The following is a 25,059-nucleotide window of genomic DNA, read 5'->3' as shown; positions in this document are numbered from 1 at the left end:
TTGGCAGTGGGGTGGGGCAGGGAGTTACTGAAGAGGAAGGGCAGTGGGGAATAAGGAAGCCCAGAGTCAAAGCCTCGACACCACGCTAGGTGACACGCTAGTGAGAGATCACTATTTACCTCATAAAACAGCACATTTAAAAATCCTCACATCATTATAGTTACACAAGATGCTGTTTTGGGAAATTACCTAACACAGTACTAAGGACACAACCCCTTCATAATTGCCAGTGTGTGTGCGTGTGTGCTGAATGCAGCTCTGCTGAGCACGGGTGAAGGGAGAAGTGGGTTCCACTCTAAGAGTTTTGGAGTCTCTCAGGTCTGGGTTCCAAACGCAGCTCCCCCACCCACTGGCCATGTGGACGCCTCAGCTCCCTCACCTACTCCATGGCAACAGTAAGGTATCCTGCCTCACAGCGCTGCTTCGAGTAACTATCAAGAATCTGCTGGAGCACCGCAGTGTCTGGCAGAGTAAGCACTCAGTAACCGTCAACTCCTTCCCCTCAGAAGGCTTTCCCTGAACACGGAGGACACTGGTCAGACCCAACTGCTGGAAGTGCTTGCAGGTAACAGAAACTTGGCCATTACACGCAAACATTAAGCCCAGGCTAGTTAGAGATGGATGAGGTCACTTGTGTCAGCCTCCCCAACAGGCTTCACGGGTGCGTCCTGGTCTTACTTCCTACTTCCTCACTGCCTAACCCGCTGCCAAACGCAACTGCGGAATCAATCAGCACTGGGCCAGAAGGAGAACCTACTCCCACTCCCTCATCTCACCCCACTCAACCCCAAATACCACCAAATAGAAATGCCTTCCGAGAAAAGCGTTACCAATACAAAAAAGCTTTGGAGGAGATTCTTAGAATGCAACAACCATTCTGAATGAGAACAAGAAACCAGCCAGGATGACTCCCGGGAGGTCCCACAAGTGGCGCCCACCTGCCCGCCCGCCAGGCTCACACACACTTTGAACGGACAAGTGGAAAGCCAGCCCGTGAGGAGAAGATGAGGCTTCCACAGAGTCTTTTCATTTGATTAGAAAACCAGTTCACTGATGTGCTAGCTGATCTCGATCCCTGCTCCTCTGCTGTTTAATGGACAATTTTCAATGTGAATATAAACCTTCCGTGTGTTTGGGCTCTTTAAGGCTCTGCGACAACCTCTCAGGTGGCCTGGATCTTAAGGACCATGTCACGTGTCCACTGTCCTGGTCAGCAAGCTCGGCTCAGAGTCAGGCCTGCAATCAGGTTGCCGCTTATGAAGAGAAAGGATGTGAAACTTCAGGAGAACGGAAGGTGGCACATTCAGTCTTAGCGAAATGGTCTGTGCCAAATTTAGGGCAGGATTATTTAGGGAGCCAAGTGCTTAAGTCCACAAAACATAGTTTTCTGTCCGTCTGTGCTAAAACATTCCCCCATCTACTGCACCAAATTTTCGCATTCAGGCCAGCACGGCTGGAAGGAGGCTTTTATTCTCCTGTCTGGAATAGGGAGATAACATGCTTTGCTCTCTCCAGCCTAGTGTGCTAGTAATTACCGTTAAGTGGAACAGCCATACTACACAAGGCGGACCGACTGGCTTTCCTGCGGATCCAAGAAAAGTCCTCAGACTGACAGGACAAGGGAAAATCTGGAAATGCATTAAAGGGCTTCACCAGGAGCCTATGCTGTCGAGTGTGCCAGTCTGGCCATGTCACACGTGCAAGGACAGACCCCTGCTGGCACAACATCCGTATCAAAGGAGAAACAGATCCTCATCATGGCAGATGTTGTGAACTGCGGGGATCCCAGCACAGAGCTCCTCGACACGCCCTCCACGGCCATCCCCTGCACTCCCTGCTTCTCCACAACTCACCCACTAAGACCAGGCCCTCGCGGACAGTCCATGTAGAAGTCTTCTCTCCACAGGCCACCATATACATTTCCACTCCGGGACTGCTGACTTTGCTGTCGTATCCCTGATGGCTGGGATCATCCGGACAGTCCTCGGACTGTTCTCTGATGCTATGATTCTCACAAAGGTCCACAGTCGGAATGCAGAGCAAGGGGAAACTGACAAATGGCCGGTCTCCACAAAGCCCTCATATTTAAATAGGGGTGAAGGTAGTAAGCTGAGTTCAGCTGGGATTGTCACTTCCATCACAGGGTCCTATCTCTGGCAGCTTCTGCTGTCAGTGAGCAGGGAAGAAGGTGCAGGTGGAGCACAACCCCCCAGGGCCAGCTGGCCGGGAGATGATGTCACAGAGACTGAGGAGCAGAGGCGTAGTGAAAGGACTTGACTCAAGTGTGTCACAAGCTACCCCAAGTGTGCCGCCATTACTAGAGCACATTAGTGAAGCCCGTGAATGAAGCCATGACAAAGTTTTGAAGAACACTAGCTTGCTTCTTCACCTTGGTTCTCTTTTTCTACTTTATTATGAAAGGGGGCAAACAAAGATAGAAGTTGAAAAGAACAGACTTTGAACATTCAGCTTCAACGCTGGGATACAGCCTCATGCTAATACTCAGACGGTTTTTTCGGAACCATGTGAAAACAAGTCACAGATGTCTTGACCCTTCAACCCGAAATACTGTAGCATACACCCCCTCAAAATAAAGACATTTTCCTACATAACCACGGTAAAATTAACACGCCCAAAAAGCTGACAATACTTTCCTTCTATCTAAAGCCTGGTCCACATTCAAATTTCCCTCTTCTGCCCCATTTCTTATAGTTGTTTTCTTAAAACCATGACTCAGTCAAGGCTCATACATTGCATTTGGTTTTGTATCTTGTTTCTTTTAGTAAAAAACAATCCTTTCACCCCTAACCCTGTTTGCATTTTTTCCCTTGACACTGAGACTTTTTTTTTTAAGACACCAGGCCAGTTGCCTTGAAGAAAACCCAAAAATCTTGATTTGTCTATTTCTTCATGATGTCATTTAAAGTGTTCTTTATCCCCCGCTTTTTAGAAATGAGGTTAAATCTAAAGGCTAGTTTAGAATCAGCTTAAGTGTTTTTGGTGAGACTCCGCTGCAGGTGACGCTGTTTATTCCTACTGCGTCACATTTAGAAGGAATAATACTGAGTGCACCTCAGAATCAGAATAATTTTATACGTATCTAGACATACACGAATATGTGTATGTGTACATGTGTAAGTATATATACACTTTATATGGATATATAGAGAGAGGGAGAGAGACAGACAACATGCCGGGTCCCCAGAATTTGGGGGAGGCAGCATGCAGGCGGCTGGCTGGGCAGGGCTCCACATGTTTGGAAGTGCTCCTTGGGTGAGTTTTGATGGCGATGTTGAGAAGCCCTGTCCTAAGAGATGCCATCCTGGAAGCTTTAAAAGTCCTTTACCAAAGGGATTTTACTTCTAAGAAATGTTTGTTGTATTTCTTTGCAATGGAATCACATTTTATATATGATGTATGAAACACGGAAAGCTCTGCAGACCTGGGGAGTAAGATATAACTTAGAGAGAGGCAGCCCTTTCCAGAAGGACTGACTTGAACCCACAGAGCCTGAGTGTAGTGATGAGGAAAGCTTTTGCGTGACGAGAAGGGCAGGCCATCTTTCCGCTAACCTCAGAGCCCTCCCGTTCAGAAAGGACAGCCCTGGGCTCGCTGAGGCCCCCCGGTGACCTTGCCCTCGGCCCGCCAGCCTGGCCTCAGCCAGTCTACAGGGGGCCTCAGGGGCTGGCAATACCACGCTGGGCAAAGGACACCACGCTGTGCGAGCTGGGATGGCGGGGTTTTAAGAGCTTTGTAAACAGACTCAAGATCAGATCTCAGCTCTGGCACCAAACAGCTGTGTGTCCTTGGGCAGGTTGTTTACATGCCCCTCCTCGGCCGGCCTCAGTTTCCTCTGCAAGAGAAAGGGTAGCAACATCTTCCTCCCAAGGCTGCCAGGAGGAATAAAGGAGAAAGCACATGCAAAATCAGCAGCAGCGCTCCCCGTTCACTGTGCTCAACATAACTTAACTACTAGTAACCGTATTTAATACATTAAGTAATGATCAATTATCATGTTCATCACATGATCATATGACTAAATAATATTCATGTGACCTGAATGACCAATACACTTCCCAGCAGATTGCATTTTGCTCCCACGTCACTGGTGGTTTCTTTGGCAGTATGGTCTCCATCCCAGTGTCTTCTGGAAGGATAATAGGATTAGGTGAGTAGAATATATGTGCTTTTTGCCTTCTACGAGTTGGAAAGACCCTCCAGAAGGCTGCTTCTTGTAGTGTGGTCCCTGGACCACCCCCCATCTCCTTGAGGGAGATGTAAGCCATAGGTTTTAAAAAAACATTCAGGGGGCGCCTGGGTGGCACAGCGGTTAAGCGTCTGCCTTCGGCTCAGGGCGTGATCCCGGCGTTATGGGATCGAGCCCCACGTCAGGCTCCTCCACTGTGAGCCTGCTTCTTCCTCTCCCACTCCCCCTGCTGTATTCCCTCTCTCGCTGGCTCTATCTCTGTTAAATAAATAAATAAAATCTTTAAAAAAATTAAAAAAATAAAAAAAATTCAGTTCCTGGTCCCTACACACTGCATCGAACTTTCTGGAGGTGTTGCCAGAAAGTGTGCTCTTAACAAGCCCCCCGGAGACTCTCTGCACAGTGACGTCTAAGACCAGGCGGGGGGAAGCCTCGCACTTGGGGAGGTCACCGGCCCCGGCAGCGCCTTGGAGGACAAGAGGCAAGGAGGGGCTTGCCTGGCTCAGGAGGATAGAGCCAGACCACCTGTCCTCGGCACAGCTCCCAACGCCACAGAAGTCACTGGGCCAGTGAATGTGCAGGGACACAAGCTGCCTCCCCGCTCACATTATGTCCAGTGGTCCTTGCACAGCACGAAAGAGCTCAAGCAGGACCGTCTCTTCAGAGCACGGAGCAGCTCTCAGAACTGACAGACCGTGCTGGTCCAAAAAGCTCAGCACCTTGTATGACTTTAAAAAAAAATCAGCTACCAAACAAGGTTTTGCGAACTCTCATTTGCCCTGGCCACCCCCTCAAACACGCAGACTAGGAAATGCGGACCTCTTGACAATATTTAAGTAGAGGCCCCAATGCGCTCATCCTTCCACTGTCTTTGGAGTTCCAGCCTCACAGGCTCACATCCTCCTGCTTGCTGCCACGATCTCTTCCTCGCTCCCTCCCCGTCTCTGCTCTGACTCAACTTGGAAAGCTCCTGCTCTGGTTCTCAACCAGGACGATTCTGCCCCCTCCCCCTTGCAGGGGACATGTGGTGATGCGTGGAGATATTCCGGGCTTGTCACAGCTTGGGGAGGGAGGGGAGGTGTGCTGCTGGCATCCTGGGGGCCAAGGACGCTGCTGACCGGCCTGCAGGGCACAGGCCAGCCCCCACAAAAAGAGGCAATGTCAGCAGTGTTTACGGTGAGAACCCCTTTCTGGAGGCTTCCTGCATAGAGCAGTGTTAACATTTGTAGGTGCAACATAAGACAGACTGCTAAAGCCGTTGCTTTTTACAAAGGTCTAAGGAGTAAGCCACGTTCTACAATCTGGATGGACATTCACAGTATTTACTACATTAAGTACATTTTTAGTCATTTTTCTGAATTTCTGTTCAAGGTCCATGCTAGTCCGTATGTCCCAAGATGGCAGCCTTACAGGATGTGGATCCCAACATGTCAGCATGAACACACTCAGGGACAGTGCCCTTGACCCTGCCTCTTCGGAGACCCTGACAGTTTTTTTGGATCACACACAGAAGTCAGCTAATGTTTTCAGTCACCTCTCTTCTGCAAATGGCAGAACAGGGTAGGAGGTCATTCGCTCTAACTTTCTTTGCTTCCCTGAGGGTCTTGCACTACCTCAGAAAACTCCAAGTTTGACCACATGGCCTTTATTTCTCTCAAATCCCCCTCCTCCCAAGCTGGGCTGTCCACTCCGTTACACGCTCAGGTGGCCTTGGCCAATCCAAATGCCAGGAAACCTCAAGGAACTTCCAAGGAGACCCAGGGAATGTGCAGGCATTCTGGTTACTACCCGACCCCAGCCCGGCTCCCTCTACCAGATGCTTTCCTCTCCGGTTGACCCGCTTAGCAGCGTCTGCTGCCTGATGTCCAGTGGTCCTTGCAGAGCACGAAAGAGCTCAAGCAGGACCGTCTCTTCAGAGCACGGGAGCTTTCCTCTCGGGTTGACCCGCTTAGCAGCGTCCAGCGCACCAAGGGCCCACCCTCCGAAAGCAACTGAATGAGCCTTTTATTTTCTAGGCCTGGAGCACCCAACGAGCTCTTGCTTATTGTCAAGTGTGTCCCTTAATTCCCTGCTCCTCACAACTCCTTCTTGATGCCCACTCTCACTCCTCTTGTATCCAATCCATCTGCTTCCTACGCACCCATTTCTAAAGTGTCATTTTTATACTTCCTCCCCGAGGCATCAGCAACCAGAGGGAGCAGGTCTACTTGTCTGGTCCTATTTTCTAAATGATCCCTTCTTTAAGATTTCTGAAGTCCACCTAACTTATTTCTTAATTTTTGCCTTGTACAAACCTCATCATCTAAAAATCTTCAGAAAGCAAGTCTTTCTTTACGGGTCTTCTAGTCTGTCAAACAGGAGGGACCGAAGACTCATTCTCCGAGGTCGACGCTGACGTTTGATCTCGCACACATCCTCTAAGCCAGGGGCCACAAGCCTGTGCCCTCCGCATACTGTGGGGTCCAAATGTTTCTGGTTTGTTTCAATGGAATTAGAGCTTGAACTTCAAGAGTTGCCTTTTAATGTCAATGTGGTATATAATTTTAAACTAAAGGTGTTCTTCCTAATGCTCATAATGAATTCTGTGATACCAGGCAAAATAAGTCTTAAAGTGAGTCTCTTGAGTTTTTTCAGAATCAGTAAGAAAGTAGAGTGTTTTAGTGGAGAAAAGTAACAAAGGATGGAAAACAAATAACTTAGAAGAACTTATGCATAAAAATTAAGATATATAACTTCCTTCCTCCTGAACACCCAATGAACACCAGAGACTCCAAATGCCCTCTGTTTAAGTGCCTCAACTCTGAGAATAAATAACCCTTAGGAACAGGCTTCTGGCTTGTCTAAGTGGACAGCTGGGCAGCCTCTCCCAGCATGGAGGAGCACGGACATTCATTCTCACAGCAACTGCAGGCTTTCTAGTCCCTTCCATACACAGGCAGAAAGAATCACTGCTGTTCACGAGATACAATGCCATCAGTCAGGTTCCCTTCCAACAGCTTGAGAAAAACTGAACATGATAAACGGAAAGGATTATGCCATCTGTTATTTCTGAGGCTCTCACACAAACCCAGAAAACCCAAGAATCAACTAGAACAAGAGTCCCATTCTGACTGGAAACTTCTGCGGAAGCTTTTGTGGAAGACTGTATTATTCTTTCAAATATACTCTGTCTCTCCTTGGAGGAGGGTCCTATTTTTCCAGCCCATCCCCATCAAGCCTGACCAGAGCACTGGCTTCAGCCAATCCAATGTGAGAAGTGACACATGCCCACTTCTAAGTAGAAGAGTTTGTGAGCTGGCACCTTATTCTCCATCCCACGAGATCAAAAACACCTCAGACAGAGGCCTCCCCATCAGCCTGGGTCCCTGACAGCACAAAGCAGGGGCCCTGGATCCTTGATAAACACGCAGTGTGGGCCCCCAACAGACCCTGTTGTTGCCAGTGCTGAGATGTGAGGGTCGTGCTCCTCGCGGAATCCGAGCACCTGCCTGTCCTGACCCTCTTGGGTGTCAGGTTCAATTCCATTTCTCCATCCTCTACCATACACACAGCAAAGAACTTTCTGCAATTAAACATAATAAATGAGAACATTCAAGCTCAGCCACTGTCTCAGGGGTACTCACTGAACAATTCAACGAGGTAAGCTGCTCCAATACAGGGATTGCTCTCACTCTATTTATTTTAGGGTTAATAAATGGACGTACTAAGAAAGAAGAAAAATTCCGTTTTGAGTAAATGAGGCCATTCATGACTCAGAGGACCAGCTTGAAGACTCACTTCCCACATCAGGCGCTTCTCCGAGGTCTCTTACCAAAGAGCCCTGAGTCACTTGGAGCTGCCTCAGCTTTCCCTTCTCTGCTTCTACTCCTTCCACCCCGGCGGGGGCGGGGGGAGGGGGTGTCTCCAGCCACCTTCTGCAGCCGCCAGCAGGACGACAGCTAGCTAGCTGCTCCCTTCGCAGGAGAGCTGTGAGCGGTGCCCGAGGGGAGGCTGGGCCGCAGCGGCTGCTCAGGAGAGCCTCGCAGGGGCAGCTGGTAGCAGGCATCGCCGAAACCAGGGCGCAGGGCTGCCCAGAGGCCGGTCTGTGACATGGGTCAGGGCGGGTCCCTCCAAGGGACTGCAAACCACAGGGCTGGAGTGCGGTATCGACTGACACAGTGGACAAGAGATCCTTGAGGAGGTCAGAGGGCAGGACGAGACCCTGGGGCTCCGGCTGCAAACAGCCGCCAAAGGCGAGAGGGGGAAAGTCAGGGAGGCACAGGGTGGAGGCAGTGAGTGCCAGGGGGACAAAGAGCCAGGACCACACTTTACATTTTTTCAGGTCATCTCTATCATTAGAATCAGAATATTCCTTCTAGGAATGTGGCCACTTCGGAGATGGCATGAGGGTGAAAACCGGTGGCTTCCATGAGGAAGACTTCCAACTACTGAGAATATCTGTCATTTAAAAATGAAGTTTTTAAAATTTCAGTATTGCCTCTTTTTGAACCGAGTACTTTTTTTTTTTTAAGTAATATGGTATCATTTTATAAACTCAGTAATAAGTGACAGACAGACGTTAATCTGGAAATATTCGCTGGTAGTTAAAAAACAGCAAAAACAGTTCTTCTTTCCTAGCATCCTCCCCTCCACCGGCGCTGAAAACCTCACCCATTAGTGTTATTAACACAAGAAAAGCAGAGTGGTTAATGTTCAAGCTGGGCCTTGGTGCCAAGGTTCCACCAGCCGTTAAGGAGGTGACGGGTGTGAGCGGAAGTGCTATAGAAACCTCCTCTTAGAGGCCAAAGGGACAGGGCAGGTGCATGACTCAGAGAAGGGGTTCCCACCTGCAGACCGAAACTCCACCCAGGAACTTCCCAAAGGGCACAGGGCAGGGAACCGCCTCAAACTTCACCCAGGACCCCCTTGAAACAAGCCCATCGCAAAGCTACCCACCGTCTCGTCCGCTTGCAAAGCCCTCAGCGGACTGATGTCATTTCTATTAGTCATTAAAAGATATATATTATCAATGAACTGGGCCTAAAGACACAAGACAACCCTCATCCTTAAAAACCAAGAGGATAATTTTGGATTTACCAGAGACCAAGATAATGCTAGTCATTGCTCACCTTCTTCTTTTCAAACCTTTTCGATTCTCACTGAAGTCACTTCTGTTTCTAACCAACACTGCTAAGCAGCACTGGAATATTAGAAGTGTTTGCATGAGTTGAAGGAAAAGGCCAAAGTCTACTGTCGACTACGCCTGTATTTCTAAGAGCATCACTGAAATGTTCGCACTCATTTTTTATTACTTCACTCACATCGATACTGGCTTTCTGCAACTGAAGATACAGCCTGCAGCCTGCAGTCTGAACCGTGCTGTCTGCTGTGTGCACATGCCCTGAACGCCAGTGAGCGCGGAGAGGGGGCAGACGTCGGCCGAAGCGCTTACGCACCCAACACACACGCAGGCGAGAACAAGATGCACACGGTGGCTGCTCACAGCTCTTTGTAACTCTAGGCATCAACGATCCCCCTCTCTAGAGCCGCCTTCTCTCATATATTTAAGACCCATGAGACACGGTGTGATCGTGAACGTGCACATACACTCGGATTCGCAATGTCCGACTTTTTTAAACCTCTGAAAAATCAGCCAGACGAAGCTGCATACTGTATCCACACCCAGTTCCTGAACCACTGTCCACTTCAGTGATCTCACAGCCAGAGATCAAGCTACCCAGCATTTTTCCACTTTCCCTAATGAGAATACCATTCAAAACCATAAGCAGGTATAAACTTCCTTCATTTATTAACTGGAGGAATTCCCCAGATATTTAGAATTCAAACTGTTTTGGCAACAGATGGGCTTAAGTACAGCTCCCAAAGGGATGCTCACTCTTCCAGGAAAAGTATGTTCGATCCACAGCTGCTAGCAGCTTCAGGTAGCTGCAAAGGGAGAGCAGTCCCAAGTGCAACGGGCCTGGCCTACGTTCCTGAGCTGGCCTCATGACTGAGGAATGTACCAGGCGGAGGCAGCCCCAGCAGCCTTCTCACTGCAGTCTACATGGAGGCAGTGCGGACTCCAAGTTCAAGATGGTCAGAGCAAGTCTGAACTCTTGTACTTGATCAGATGACCCAGGACTTTCTTTCTGGAAACAGGGATTTACTGTTACAGTTTCTAACAAGAGTGAGGCATAGTGAACAGAAAGTTCAACTGGATGTTTCAGAAAAGAGAGTCTGTGTCAGAAGACCATGCTGCTTAAAAACGAAAGCGCAAGTGCTAGAAAGACTGGGAGCAGAAATGGCTTTAGGTTCCCTTCTAGAAGAGACGCCCCAACCCTCTGTTCCCCAGCTTCTGCCCTGTAAGGGCTGGTAAACAAGGTGGGCAAAGAGGAAGCCTGTCCTGGTTTCCACAAGCGTCCAGCGCTATGGACACCAGGGCCACAGTGGGGTCAGCTGCAGGGCATGACCCACTGAGAACCCACATGGCTCGGTAAGAGAAGGGTGCAAGGCAAGAGCGTCTCGGGGATCCGCAGAGGAAAAAACAACAGACAGCGTCTGGTTACGTAATAACATGGAGCATCCCCGAGACGCTGACACATACTCCGCGCTGATCACTGCAGGCCTCATGAGAAGACACCCTCATATGACAGAGGAAGACCTTTTCTCTGCGTCCCAACTGCCAAGCTCTCCCATGAGCGGGTGGCTAATAATTCTGGGTTCCAGCATAATAATAACAATAATAATTCTGGGTTCCAGAGTCACCCTCTCAGAGTTCCTACAACACCCGCTGCCCTGCCCTTGCAGACCAAGGAGATCCCCTAGAAAGGCAGCATGGGGGAGGGACTCGGTCTGGAGCCAGACTGCCTGGACTTACATCCTGGTTCTACCACTCCCTAGACGGTGACTTTGGCACAGACCTGCCTCTGCACCTCGGTCACTGTGTCTGCAGAACAGGGTGCCAACAGAACCTACCATAGGGGCTTGTATGAGGGTCCATGAAGTCAAAAGAACAGGCTCAGAACAAGGCTTGGCACCTGCTCGTTGCTGCCGGCACATGGCACATGGCCCAGGGTCCAGCCTCCCCACCTCCTGACTCACATCAGCATGGCCACTTTTGGGGTTGTGCCTGAGGCATTCCTTTTGCCATTCAGACCTTCCTGCTCTGTAAGGCCCACCTGGCATGCGGTCATTTGCCTCCCCTTCAAACACCAGTCTTTCCCATGTAAAAGGAGAGACAGAGCAGGAAGGATAGAGCATGGAGCCAGACCCTCTTTCAGCGCTGTCACCCTGACGGCATCTAGCTCTGTGTCTGTGGACAATGAGGTTCACCTCTCTGAAGCGGGGATGATCGACATATCTACCTCACAGGCTGTTACAAAGCATGACAATACCCGGACAGGTAACGTGAGGGAGAATTGTCAACACTCATTAGGTGGTGGGAACCATTACTATTATCATCATGTTGGTCAACATTTATTTTTCTGCTCTCAAAAGGCTGCTTGGCTCCACAAGCCCACAAAAAATCATCTTATAGCATCAGTAACAGGTGGGGAAAAAGCCCTAGACAGGAAGCCAGGAAAACATGGGTGCTGGTCTAGGCTTTCGCCTAACTGGCCTGTGACCGGACAGCTCGCTGAACTCTCTGGCTTCAACAGCTCAGGCACAGTGACAGGGATAGGTTTGCAGATCACCACTGCCATTTCCGGTGCTAAAAGGCTGTCAGTTCAAGCACCAGACCACCTCTTACCACCTTCTCCCAGACCAAGGGCTCCCCTGGAGCAGGCGGCTCCCCAAGCCCTACTCTTCTAGAGTGGGAGACCTGTCGGGGAATGGCAGAGGGGAGACCCTGCAGGAATGCCAAATGCAGTGGCTTAAAGGTGGCAGCAGAGGGGCACGTGGGTGGCTCAGCTGGTTAAATGTCTGACTCTTGATTTCAGCTCAGGTCATGACCTCAGGGTGGTGAGATCAAGCCCCTCTTCAGGCCCTGAGCACAGCAGGGAGTCTGCTTGAGATTCTCTGTCTCCCTCTCCTTCTGCCCCTCCCTTGGCTCACAAAAAAAAAAAAAAAAAAGTGGCAGAAAAGGTCACATCCGATCACAGTGCTGAATAGACTAGGGGCTGGGGCACATGCCCTTGCCCAATGCACAGGGACGCATCCAAGGGCCATGGTCACAGGAGCTGGACTAGACTGGTTCCCCCTTCTCATTGTCTTCCTGTTTTCTCCCTGGGGTGGAAGAACCCAGCTCTGACCTTTCATTTCCAGCTCCAGAGTGTGTCTCATTCTTGGAAACACAGCAGAGCAGTCCCCACTCCAGGCTTTGGGCTTATGGCTACAAATGAGGCCCCCTCCTGTCCTCAGCTTCCGAGATGGTTCCTGCAACCTGAGGGACCCTTATTCAATTCTGAAAATCCATGGTCATAAAAAAGGTCCTTTCTTTCTTAGATACTTTGGCTATCCATCCTAGGCAAGTAAAACATCTGATCATGAAGAATTTCACAGCCGTGTGCCAGAGGACATGATAGAATACAAAGTCTTCATCGTTCTGAAGTACTCATGTCTGGTTTCACAGGTACCAGCTGCCTCACCAACGCGCCTCAGTACGAAGTCTCCAGCTGGAGAAGCCAGCAACACGGACGCTCCTTTTGAAGGAGTTTAGTTTCAGGCAGGAGTCAAAAGTCATATCCCTTTTATTTCGAAACATAAACTGTATGAAACTGTCCCATAAAATTAATGATTGCTGCTGTTTATCCTCTGTTCTTTGGTGAATTATTAAAGTCAGGCAGTGTAATTCTCTCCTCAGTTGTTAATGGCCCCGAAGGCTGATTTGCATCCTTCCAGGGGCACTTATTTCTGATAAGTACTCTTATTAATGATCTAATAAAACGTCTTGTTTTGTTATGATCAACCAAGTGATTCGAATGATGTTTAAAAATTCAGCAGCCTGGTGATGAATTTGCTGAGCTGACATTAATTTAAAGTGATTTTCCATTTTCCTTGGCATTATCAGTGAGATCATGGATGGATTAAAATTTTTTTTTTAAATTTTGGTCCCAATGCTGTCAAAGGTAATCTTTTACCAAGATTTAGTAAAATTGATCGGATCAGAAATGATAATCACAGAGAGTGAAGGCCAGGGGTGCGAGGAGCCAGTAAGACAAATTATTTGGTGGTTAAGCCACACACATCCTAAACTGGCAGGCTGCAGGCATGGGCTGCGAAAAAAAAAGCTATGTCCACACCAAGAACAACACTCACAAATACAGTTTCACGCCTCCCAACTTCCTGACCTTTGTTCCAAAATGCCCTTTAGCAGAGGTGGCCATTCACACAAGCAAGGGCTAAACCCTATTATGCCTCCTCGATGGGGGCAGGAATACAAACGCCCTGCGCCCTGCCCGTGCAGAAGGCTGGCTCTGGGCAGGTGCTCGTAAGCTGATGAATGCCTTGTGCACACGCATTAGCGGATTAGTGGAGAAACCCCGGGCCCAGACGCTTTGCAGGACAGAAGTAACGGATTTCTGGGGTAATGCTGAAACTGTCCATATTCTGCAAAAATAGCTCTTCTTTTTCCTGGGACCGAGAATATCTGATCGCCTGATTTTTTTTTTTTCTTCACCTTTCTCTGAAAATAATGCTCATTAAATCTTTGCTAAAACTAAAGCACTGAACAAGGAGTCCCAGTCTGCAGCTCCCTAAACCAGAGAAGTCATATTCCTATGCATTTATTTGTCCTTATCACTGGGATTAGCAACCGAGCACTCAAGCTCTCAAGGGGTAACACAAGACAGTTCCCTCTAGAAACTAACACCTTGTTCAAGATCTGACTGTCCAAGGTGTGCAGAGCAACATGGGTCACGGAGTAGGGACAGGACGGGCGGGAGGAGAGACAGAGACACTCACTGCCCTCAAGGGGAGTCAAGAAACAGAACAGACAGACTCAGGCCCCTGAGGGGCAAGACCGGCCATGGAAAACTCACCAGCGTGGACCAGGGCGGGCAGGACAGGAGGGGGACAATTTTGAGAAAACTATGGTAAGGTTTTATCAGGAACATAATGACTGGGAAGTAAATTGAAGGGAAACTGCAGTTGGGGGAAAAGAAGGTGAGGGTTATTCCTGCTTCTGTTGGATAACCCCAGAGGGGGCATAACAACACTTCTGAAGGAAGGCTGAAGGGCTGCACGATGCCGACACGCCTCCCATTCTGAGCGAAGCAGAAGTGGGGCAACCCTCCTGTGCTGGGGTATGTGAGCAGAAACGGTGGCTGCGGGACAAAGAGATTTAATCCCGGTCTATCTGCTGGCTAGTTAGTATGATGAATTTTAAACAGAAGAATTAAATAACCTATGTTCTAACAGCCCCTGCTTCCCCGTTCAAATTCACTTTTTCACAGACAGGATTATTCGTGAACTTTTCATAATGATTGCAAGGACCTAGGATGAACTTTGAGTCTGGCTTTCTCATCCAAATTCTATCAAGAAAGAAACTCAAGAACACATTGGGTTTAGGCAGTTTTAAGAGACAAACATGCTCTGTTGAACATCAAGCCCATACTATTTTCGGAGGCCAGAGGGGGCATACCTATCGGCAGGCCCGCTCTGTCCTCTGCTTCTTCTCCAGAGCACAGGGTCCTCTGGCCCTGAACACCAGTGCAAGTGCAATCACCATGCGAAGCAGCAGCTTGCCCTTGACAAATAAGTGTTTATATTTGGCTCAGGGGAAAAATAAATGACATTAGGGAAAGAGTTTGCAAATATAAAGTGTGATCCCAAAAATAAATTTGCGACCCTTTTTGCAAGCTGTTCCTTCCTGCTAAGTTCTCTAGGAGCTCCTGACCACAGGGGACAAATCAGGAGAGGAAGGAAGGAGGCACCAATGGATGTGACTGAGAAGACTGGGAGCTCTGCGTCTTATGTAAGACACACTATTTAATGAGGGACAAAAGTCCCCCACGTGCCTCACCAGAAAGAAAGAGAAGTCTGCTCGGTCGTGGCCATTTCTCAGAAACCATGCGGCCAAATCCCGGAACCAAGGGCTGAAATGATCCCATTTCTGAGAGTGAAAGGTTCACACACCTTCAACAATAACTTTGTAAGTCTGTTCATGTGCCTGGATCTGAGCCAGGGCTGGGACACCGAAGTGATGCGTCCTCTTCCTCAAAGCCGTCACAGGCTCGGCAGGGGACGGGAGAGTCAACAGGGGTGCCCGGCCCCGAGCACTCAGTGAAGAGGGTGCGCGGCGCTCGCCGGGACGCAGACGAGGCCCGGGGCAACAAGTGCTAGCACACACACTGTCCTGTGACGCAGGAACGTGACAGGGAGAGAGAGCAGGAGCCATCTAGGGAGGGGCTGGATAGGTCTGCAACTTTGAACTCTGTCCTATACATTATGAAGAGGGGCCCCCGGAATAATTTCAGCATGAAAGTGACAAAATCAGGTTTGCATGTTAGAAGATCACCTCTAGGATACCTGCAAGGATTAAGCCAACTAACAGGAAGGAACACACGTGTCCTGAGTAAGTGTGTCTGCGCGTGCACTTTGCGCGCATGCATGCAGAGGTGAAGCAGGGTCTGCGGGGAGCTGGCGATCCCCAGGATGGTTCAAGGGGGGCGGCTGGGCCCCAGATCCCCCAGACTGCTGCCACGAGGCCAGGCAGAGCCCGTGCTGCCAGCGACGGCCTACCAGAGGCCCGTGAGGAAGTTCCTGCCGCGATCCAGGTGAGGGCAGGTAAGAGCCTGAGCTCCCGTGGTGAGAGAGCAGGTCTGAGAGGGACGCGGCCTAATGGGAGTATGGAGGCTGTTGGGAAGAGGAGTCCGGATTGACTCCCAGGTTTCTGTCCAACCACCTGAATGCTTCCATTCCCCGGAGTAAGAATACGGAAGGAGGGACATGTGGGGCAAGACCATGTTATCTAGTCTGGGTCAAGAAGAACCTGAGATCTCTGCGGCCATGCAACAGGCACTGAGAGGAGGTCTAAGAGCTCCCAGAGTGAGGGACACCAGGGACGTACCCTGAGGATCCCAGGAAACCGCCAGAGAGACGAGGAGCAGTCGGAGGGGGGAGAATGAGGGGACCACGTGTCTCGGAAGGCACGATGGAGAGAGATCACAGGGGGTGGCCATGGTCAGCAGAGACCAGGGCAGACAGTGCCATTCGCGTCCTCCCAAACATTTTATCCTAAAAAGCAGCAAGGAGATCGCTGAGCAGGAACCAAGTGAGTCTCACTATGGTCTGACTTACACTTCAGAATGCCGTGCACTGCATTTTAGCTACATCCTCAATTTGCCAGCCCCGAGCATTTAATTAAAAGGAAAGAAAAAGTCCCAAGGAGTACTTCATCCGAGGAGTCATTACAATAAACAGGCAGGCAGCACAAGGTCATGGCGAGGAAGAACGGAACAATACCGCGCTGTGGATGCGGCTGGGGGGCGTGGGGAGGGGGCTGCAGGGAAGGAAATGAGCTGGACAACGCACAGATGTCGACGTTTTCGCTGCCAGCAGTTCAGACAAACAGGAAGACCTTAAACTTCTCCAACTGGGAACGCTCAGTTTTGCCTGATGAGCAGAGGGGCTGAGCACATGACTGGAACACAAAAACAGACGGTTGTGATTAAGGCTGCTCCACACGGAACCTGTGTGCAGCCTCGTTCACGCAGAGCCTCGAGCCCGGCTTACCCTGCGCCCAGACCACGCGCCCTCGGCCCGGGCCCCGCTTCCCCAGGCTGCTCCACGGGGCTTGGGGGTGTGTGGTCTGTGAAGCTGAGAGCTGCACCCACCCCTGGGACCAAACAAGGCCGACACGCTAAACTTCACAATTTTAAGATGTCCTGCTGCTGTCTAGCACAGGACCTACGTGCATTAAGCCTGTAGGGAGGATCCGAAGAGAAAACGGCGAGCGTCATTATCCAGGGGAGACGCTCTGTTCCTGTACCCGTATCACAACGGAGGTGTAAGAATTGTTAGAAATCCTTTGCAGTTCACAAGTTAGGAATTTCATGAAATATTTTTTCCTTGTAAACAGTTATATATTTTTTTCTCCCTATCGAGTAACTATGCGAACAAGGAGTAGTTCTTGACGTAGCTGAAGTTTCCGAGTGTCACTTGGAAGGTGCCCCTTAACTGTTCAACATAAATGCTCTGCTCTAACTACAACAGGGTTTCTCAAGCTCAGCCCCTTTAACATCTGGGCTTGGGTAATTCTTTGGTAGCAGGGCGCGTCCTGCAAGTTGTAGGATGTTGAACAGCGTCCCCAGCCTCTTCCCGCTACATGCCAGCAGCACTCTCCCCGTTGTGACAATAAAAAGTGTCTTTCGATACTGCCATATGCCCCTGAGGGACAATTTTGCTCTAGAAGATACCCACTTGTGGTTAAGGCACAAGAGCTAGACTGAGGTGAGGTCAAGCCCTAGCTGTGACACATGCTAGCAGAATAAAGTTGGGCAAGTAAAAGCCTCCCTATGCCTCAATGTCCCCAGGCATCAAATGGGGATACTACCACCTACTTCACAGGGTTGATACGAAGATTAAATGAGAAAATACATACAAAATGCTCTGCACAGAGCCCATCACATAGTACGCATTCAGTAAATGACAGCAGTGATAGCGGTTAAAAAAGAGAGTTGTAGACCCATGACTCTGGAAGACAGAATCAAGCGTATCACTCGTTTGGCCATGCAAACCACCTACAGAGCTCATGTCTAAACAGTCCTCACAAGGGCACTTACGGCAAGTATGCTAGAAATACAACCACTCATTAATACTAACCTTGGGGGGAGAATAAAGAAAAAAGAAATGAAATGGAAAAACTGCTATTTACTGAAGACAAATAACCTGACACGAAGTGGAAAAGGTAAAACCACACCTTTGAAAAACTACTTGGGCCACCAATTAAAATAAACAGAAATCTGGGGTGTGGGTACCATGGTAAGAATGAGCACCTACACAGTTGAACATGGTGGTCACTGGGAGACCAAGGGGATGTTGTAACTCGATGCAGCCAGGACAGACAGCAAGGAAGCAGGAAGGTGTGAGCACTGGAGACTCTGGCCAAGAGCAGCGAGATTTCACTGCTTGTTCCTGTCAGCACAGTGGGGCCTGCTGCAGAGGGTAGCAGAGCCCCCCATGGCCTCCCGAGGGTCCACTGGCTTTGAGGGCAGCGATGAGGCGCCACAGACAAGATCTCTCCTCCTAGACGTGCCCCGGTCCTCAGTGGGGCTGGCAGGACATCACACTGCTGCGTGGGGAACCCCCCTGGACTGAGAGAAGCCTCCCTCATCCGCTGGCATCGCAGCCCACCTCCACCACCCCTGCACACACGCATGCATGCACACATGCACGAGGAACACAGAGCACCTCCCCTGCTCAGCCGGCGTGGCCTGTGCTTCCCGAGCAGCCTGGCTCTGGACGGAAGAACCAGAACGCAAGCACAGTCAACCAGCATCCAGGTTTTCTACGGTTTGGCAACAGTGACTTCATCCAGTAGCTGGAGTCTGAAAGAAGCTGAAGACAGTCATCTGACTCACGGAGAATGCAACACTAACTTGGAGATATCTCCTAATGAACCACTCATAAACACAATCGAGCCTTTCTCTGGAGACAAAGCCTGAAGTTTATGGTCAAAGACCCCTTTCACTGTTTTCTGACCTGGGTTTCACATGTATCTCAGTGACACACGGTTGTATACTATGTCATTCAAACGCACCATGTTTTTTCTTTTCTCATTAAAATAAACTGAATAACCCAGGATACTAGTAGGCTTGTGCCCAGCGTGGAGGGCTGTGCGCATTAACATTCAACAATGTGCCCACACATGCATCATCTAAGCCTCCGTCTTGTCCACTCAAAAACCCAGTGGAGGCGAGGGACGTTTTACCCTGGTATACTATTATGTTGTTGTCAGCTGAATGCACTCTAAGAACCAAATGAGGAAAACAAGACAACCCTCCATTCTTTTCTGAAGGATGGCCACGCAGCGCCCTCCGTTTGACCCCAACAGCCAATCAAAGACATCACATGGCATTTACATTCCAGGGTAATTTGTGTAAGATTGAAACTTCTACAGCACAACTTAAAAAGCAAAATATTTGACATAAGTACAGTACCCAACGTGCAGTAGAGGTTAGAAATTAGAAAAATAGGCAACAAATAGATAGTTAAAATATCCTAAGCCATTTTGACAAACTCCCAAAAGTTGAATGCTAAACTCACTTTGCTAGAATTAATTTGGGAAACATTTAGCCCTGCTAGAAGGAGAACTGGACTTCCCCAGCCAACGTTTTGTCAAGTCACCATTTCCAGAGTTTGTTCCTGTCAGTGTTCCATCTGAGTAACTAAGTGTTCCTCTCCCGCCTTGGCTGGGAGGACTAACATGGGGCCAAACACCTTGGAGACAGAAAAACAAACGGACCCAGTTACTAGGTTTTAAACTCAGTTCTGTCTGGAAATCAGGAAGCAAGATCAAGCTTCGGGGAAGCTCCAAGGCTGATGAGATTTTTTTTTTTTTTTTTTTTTTTTTTAAAGCTCAAATGAGAAGTCATCCAGAGCTCAGAAGTGCAGAAGGCTTAAGAAATGGCCATGAGGATGGCCTCCTGAGGGCACAGTCCACCTTCACCACTCGGGACAATTTTTTTATTCCAAAGGATCAGAAATTTGGATCAGTGTCCTGCCTCGTCATTCCCACCTGACTCTTCTGTGTTTGCAAATTTTACATACAACGTCTCTGCCCCAAAACGGATCTAGATGGTCAGTTTCACTGTACTTCTAGTGGAGCGAAGGAATGGAGAATTTTAGATTTTGCCTCATTCACAGGGAAAGAAAGGAAAAAATATTGTGAAATTTTCACATTTCCTTATTACAACGGTTTTTTCCATCATAAGAGGGAAATGACTGAAAAATGTCATTCAGCTGGAAAAATCAGCTATCTGCCCCCAGGCACCCTCCCACTGTAGCTGTATTTGTTCACAGACATGATGTTTATTGAGCTGCCCAGCTAAGAACATGAAGTCAGCCAAGGCCTTCACTTCTGAGTCCTGAAGAGAGCAGACAATGGATGGGAGCTGGGGTCACGAAGGGTGACATCCAATACTCACCAGTCTTGCCTTCTCCTTTCTCCTGTTTCTCGGTTCTGATAACCCTCTCTCTCCATTTTCTGAATCCGACCACGGCCAGGACTTTTCATTGACTACAACTGATCTCTGAGCCACACCATCTGCCTAAAACTCGATCTCTCTCTCGGGTGACTGCGCTCCCAGAAACAGAGTCCTGAAATGTTTGGACCGATGCACTGCATGTGGGCGTTCAGCTACAGAACCGTGTCTGCTGTGGGCTTCTACCTACCGGACAGACTGCTGTAACTCAACTCAGTTTGCACACTCCCTACTTGATGCTCTCAGACTGTCCTTCAGCTCCGGGCCATGTCCGTGCGTGTGCAGCAGACCACGCCGATGCGGCACCGGCTGGCGGCCATGGTGCGGGCTACGGGCCTGGCGGGGCAGCAGGCGCCACGCTGCGTACCGTGCGTGCCCGCTGCTGAGCTCCCGCACGGCGTCCAGACACGCTTCCCAGACGCGGACACTGAGCTCTAGGCCACAGAAGCAAATCACTAAATACAGAGCTTTCCTTCCGACATCCGAGAGAGAGCATGCACGTTCAAAAGATGCTAATAAATGCCGACAACCAAGTGCTTCTATTTTAACCACTGTCGTGTTAACATCACTTGAAAGACTACTTTAGAAATGCCTCTTCAACTGGACACAAACCAACCGAGTGTTAATTACACAGCCCTGTCAAAGGCAAGCACCTTCATACCTTAAAATTACATGTTTACCCATACCAAAAAAAAGTTTACTCATACCAATACCTAGAATCGTATAAGGACTGAAAAGTACTTTTCCTGGTGACCTCATTTAACTGCCATAGCATTCCTGAGAAAGTTTGGAAAGAACTGATAAACTACAGCACTTTTCCCTGAGGCCTGAAGCTTTCAGACTGCCTCTAAAAGGTGCTGTGCGGTGTGCAGGCAACAGGGCTTCGTGCGGGATGGAGCCCCGCCACGGTGCTCGATGACTAAATGCTCACAGGTTTAACAGCACAAAGCATTACACAAGGAGACAGGTGAGAGGATTTGTGAAACAAATCACTGAATTTTCAAAGTACTATATACTCTCAAGAAGGGAAATCATCTGACAGACTGAATCATGAATTTGTGCAGTGCGAGAATTTACAAAAGCACCAACGTATGAATCATAGCCACAAAATGTTTTGTAACATCCTTGTAAAAAATCCGCCTTATAAATGTAGCAGCTCTTCCAAAAGCACTTGTCTTTTTGTTTTAGGTATTCACTCATTTAATGATTTGTGAAAATAATTTATAAAATCTACCTGAGGTATAATTTCTGGAAACTAGAAGAGGAAAGGGAGAAAAAGAAACTAAACCCCAGTACAGTGGACTGTTTGGATGTCATTTTGTCTACACCGGAAGCATTACCAAAAAGAGAGATTATCATGTTACTCCGTCTGGTGATACTAAGTCAAGCCATAAATCCAATAAGCACTTTATTTTTAGTATAATTACTCAAGGGCACTCTAATTAATAGCTAAATACCATCAGTAGGAACTTTTCTAAAATTACAAATAATTTTGTCATGAAATTTTAAATGGGCTTCTCTGAAATGCCAGGTGATTGTTAAAAGCTGCCCCCAAATTCTAAACTCTGATCAAATTACATCATTAGGACTTAAAAACAGCAAATTAACTGACTTTGGTGTTGTGTACACATGTGGCCTTAGTCAGCTGTTTCTCCAACATTCCTTTGCGGAGAAGGTCCACATGAAACCAAGCTGAAAGACAGGGACTCATTCTGAGAGGTAGGTCTATACATGGAATGGGGAGCTGGAGAGTTCCATCCCGACACGAGGTCTTCATTAATTCCTCTCCTGATAAGGACCCATCATTTAGTGAGATCACGTGCCCTGAGTTCTAGAGCTACTGGTAAGATGTTGAGTCAGTGGTTCGTCTGGGAAGTTGCAGCCCCATTTGTTGACTCGTACTTACTGGACCAGACATTATTAACCACTTTTACAGCATGAACCCCCAACTGACCACAACACTCACTCATCCTTGGTTACCAACCACACCTTAACCCTCCTCACATGCAGATGCGAAGATGCTACTTCAAGGTGACTCCCTCAGGACTGGGGTTGTTTCTGAGCAGTTCCTATGTGGTAGGAATAATGCCCCCACAGCCTGCCTGCCAATGGTGTCCCCTCAACCACAAGTTGACTCATTTCACAATCAGCAACGGGTAAGGACTATTCTTGAATAAGCAAAAGGTCATTTTTACTTGGTAGAGACTGCCAGGTTCCTACCTAATATCCACTCCCCTCTTCTTCACGTGGAGTACCTATGGCCAGAAACTGGGGTGAGGAGAGTAAAACACTCTCCTCCAGCACAAAATTTAACAGGACGCCAAAAATGGACTAAATATGATAAGTAATATTTTAATATGCAATCATGTAAAAACAAATCAATTAATTTCAAAATCCACAATGAACCAAAATAAAATTTAAATAAAGACCAGGTCAGCATTACCAATTTTTCCTTCTACCTCAGGTTCCAATATGACACTGCAACATTGTATTAAAACATCATTTATCTTAGTTACTGGGTTTTTTGGTATACCCTTAAATTCTGCACAAAGGCTGAGTGCCTTACTTGCCTCACCGTATTCCTGGCCCTGAAAGAAATCGTATCTTATGGGAGGTGGCAATGTGTCCAGCTTTCAAAAAAAAAAAAAAAAAAAAAAATCTACATTTCCTTTGCAGATGAGGTGGCCAATGAGACTTAAATGGAGAAGATGGGGAGAGGTCTCTGAGAAAGCTATTTAAAAGGACCTGCTCTGTCTCTGTGTCTGTCTGTCTCTGTCTGTCTGTCTCTCTCTCTCACACACGTGACTATGTGAGGTGGTGGATGTATTCATTAACTCGGTGGAAATCATCACATGGTAACCTTAAATTTATTATAATTTTATTTGTCAACTATACCTCAATGAAGCTGGGGGGGAAAAACCTGATAAGAACAAAGGACCTCACTCAGTTTTGATACTAGCTTTTCCTCTTTGGGGAAGTGACCATGAAGGCTCCAGTGGGGACTTACAGGACACTAGTGACTGTGGAGCAAGAGGACAGAAGGCAACCTGCATCTGTGACAACATCACGCAGCTCAAATCCTGGTCAGCCTTTCTCAGGATTCTTACCTGAAAACAACACAACTCCTAGTTCGCTTAAAGCACTGTAAGCGGGCCTCAGGTAACTGATACATGCAGTTCTGAACTGATAGACTAGGAATACTTACTAAAAAACAAAAAAAGCTAATCACAGTGATAAAACCATCACCTTCATTTAAATGGGACTGTTCAGAAGAGACACCACCAACATCTCAGAGACTTCTCTTCCCACCTTATTAACTAAAAACACCAATGTTTCCACCCAAACGATTCTAGTGTCAGTTTACCATTAGGAAGGCCATGTGCTGGCCTCCCGAGGAATTAGAGGCAAAGGCCAGGGAAGGCTGTGGATTAGAGACGCTTCCCCTGCTGGTGGGCAGGCGCTCAGCTGGAGCCTCACAGCATTGCCCCTGCTGCCTGCTGACAAGGAGACCGAGAGGCCAAGCCCACGGCGCCCCAAGAGCCTGATTCTGGTAGACTGGGCAGTGTACCAAGGGACTTCAGAGACTCCTCTCCCGTCCTCTCCTCTACAGAGTCTACTTCGGCCCCACCAAGAGGCTCCCGGACACCGAGACCCTTGGCTGCCTTGGGCCGTTAGGGCTTCGCTGCTCAACCTTAGCGAAAGTAACACAGGCTTAGCTCAGTGCACTTTTCAAAAACCAAAATTTTAGAAGATGCCTTGCACATTCCTGATATTGCTCTCCTCACAAAGGAGTAACACCTCCATATGGAAGATATATCGGGGAACACTGAACATTAAGGCTTAACATATTTTTAAACTATATTCTTAAACAAATGAAGCTTTGTTCCATCAGGTATGGCAGTAATTCAAACCATATGAACAAAGTGTTGCCTGGTGACATTCCTCAGAAGACGTGTGACAAATATATAGGAGAATAAATCAGAAGAAAAATCAGCATTTGTTTGTAAACGTACTGCTAACACTGTGGGAGCAGGGGTGGGAGGTGTGGGGCGAGGGGGGGGTAGTGGGAGAGGTAAGTAAAAGCATAACTTTTCAATCTCCCTGAACAAAGGAAATAGGGGGAAAAAGCCCTCTCGGGCTAGGAAGATGTCAGTGCAGGAACTGAAGGCTCCTATTCCAAGGTCAGAGCCCCCTTTTCAGCAGAAGAAAAGAAAAGAAAGCGTCATTTACATTTCTCCCGGCTTGTGTGGGTTGTTAAGCAATAAGCCATGTGCCAAAACCTTAATCTGCAGGATCAGCTCTGAAAAGAGGAAGAGAATTCTGCCAAGCATTTATCAACACCTAAAATTGTTTCTTTTCATTCCTAGAACTAAAGCTGTTTTATTAAATTTATAAACCTGAGGTCCGTCGCTTGCCTCCAAACCTGTAGGCCTTCCTCAGACTTTAAGCCATTGCTCTAAGAAAGCAAGGGGGGGCACCCCACGCCAAGGAGGCTGTTAGAATAAAGACTGGAGGCCCCCGAAACCCTCCCCAGCCCGCAGACACCCCCGCACCCAGCTGGGGGCCTTGGCAGGACGGCCTCCCCACAGCCCTCTGGACAACTCCAAAGAGCAGTACCCCAGATGGCACCCTAGGAAGGAGAAGCTCTGCAGCTGTGGCCACACCATCATGTGACTGCTAGATGCTGGCGGAGGGGGAGGGGGGAGCAGAGGGAAGGGAGGGGCAATG

At 48.5% G+C, this 25,059-nt stretch overlaps 1 protein-coding gene across 2 annotated transcripts in view; it reads right to left on the bottom strand.

The window, feature by feature from the left end:
* The window catches only part of LHFPL2 (LHFPL tetraspan subfamily member 2), a 150,566-nt gene that overhangs the window by 25,260 nt on the left and 100,247 nt on the right, over positions 1–25,059 (bottom strand). The window lies entirely within an intron of this gene.

Source organism: Ursus americanus, chromosome 5 (genome assembly GCF_024610735.1).
Source record: "Ursus americanus isolate L20-20 chromosome 5, mUrsAme1.1.p, whole genome shotgun sequence".
In the NCBI taxonomy this organism is placed as follows: Eukaryota; Metazoa; Chordata; class Mammalia; order Carnivora; family Ursidae; genus Ursus; species Ursus americanus.
This window is presented reverse-complemented; position numbering and strand designations above follow the sequence as displayed.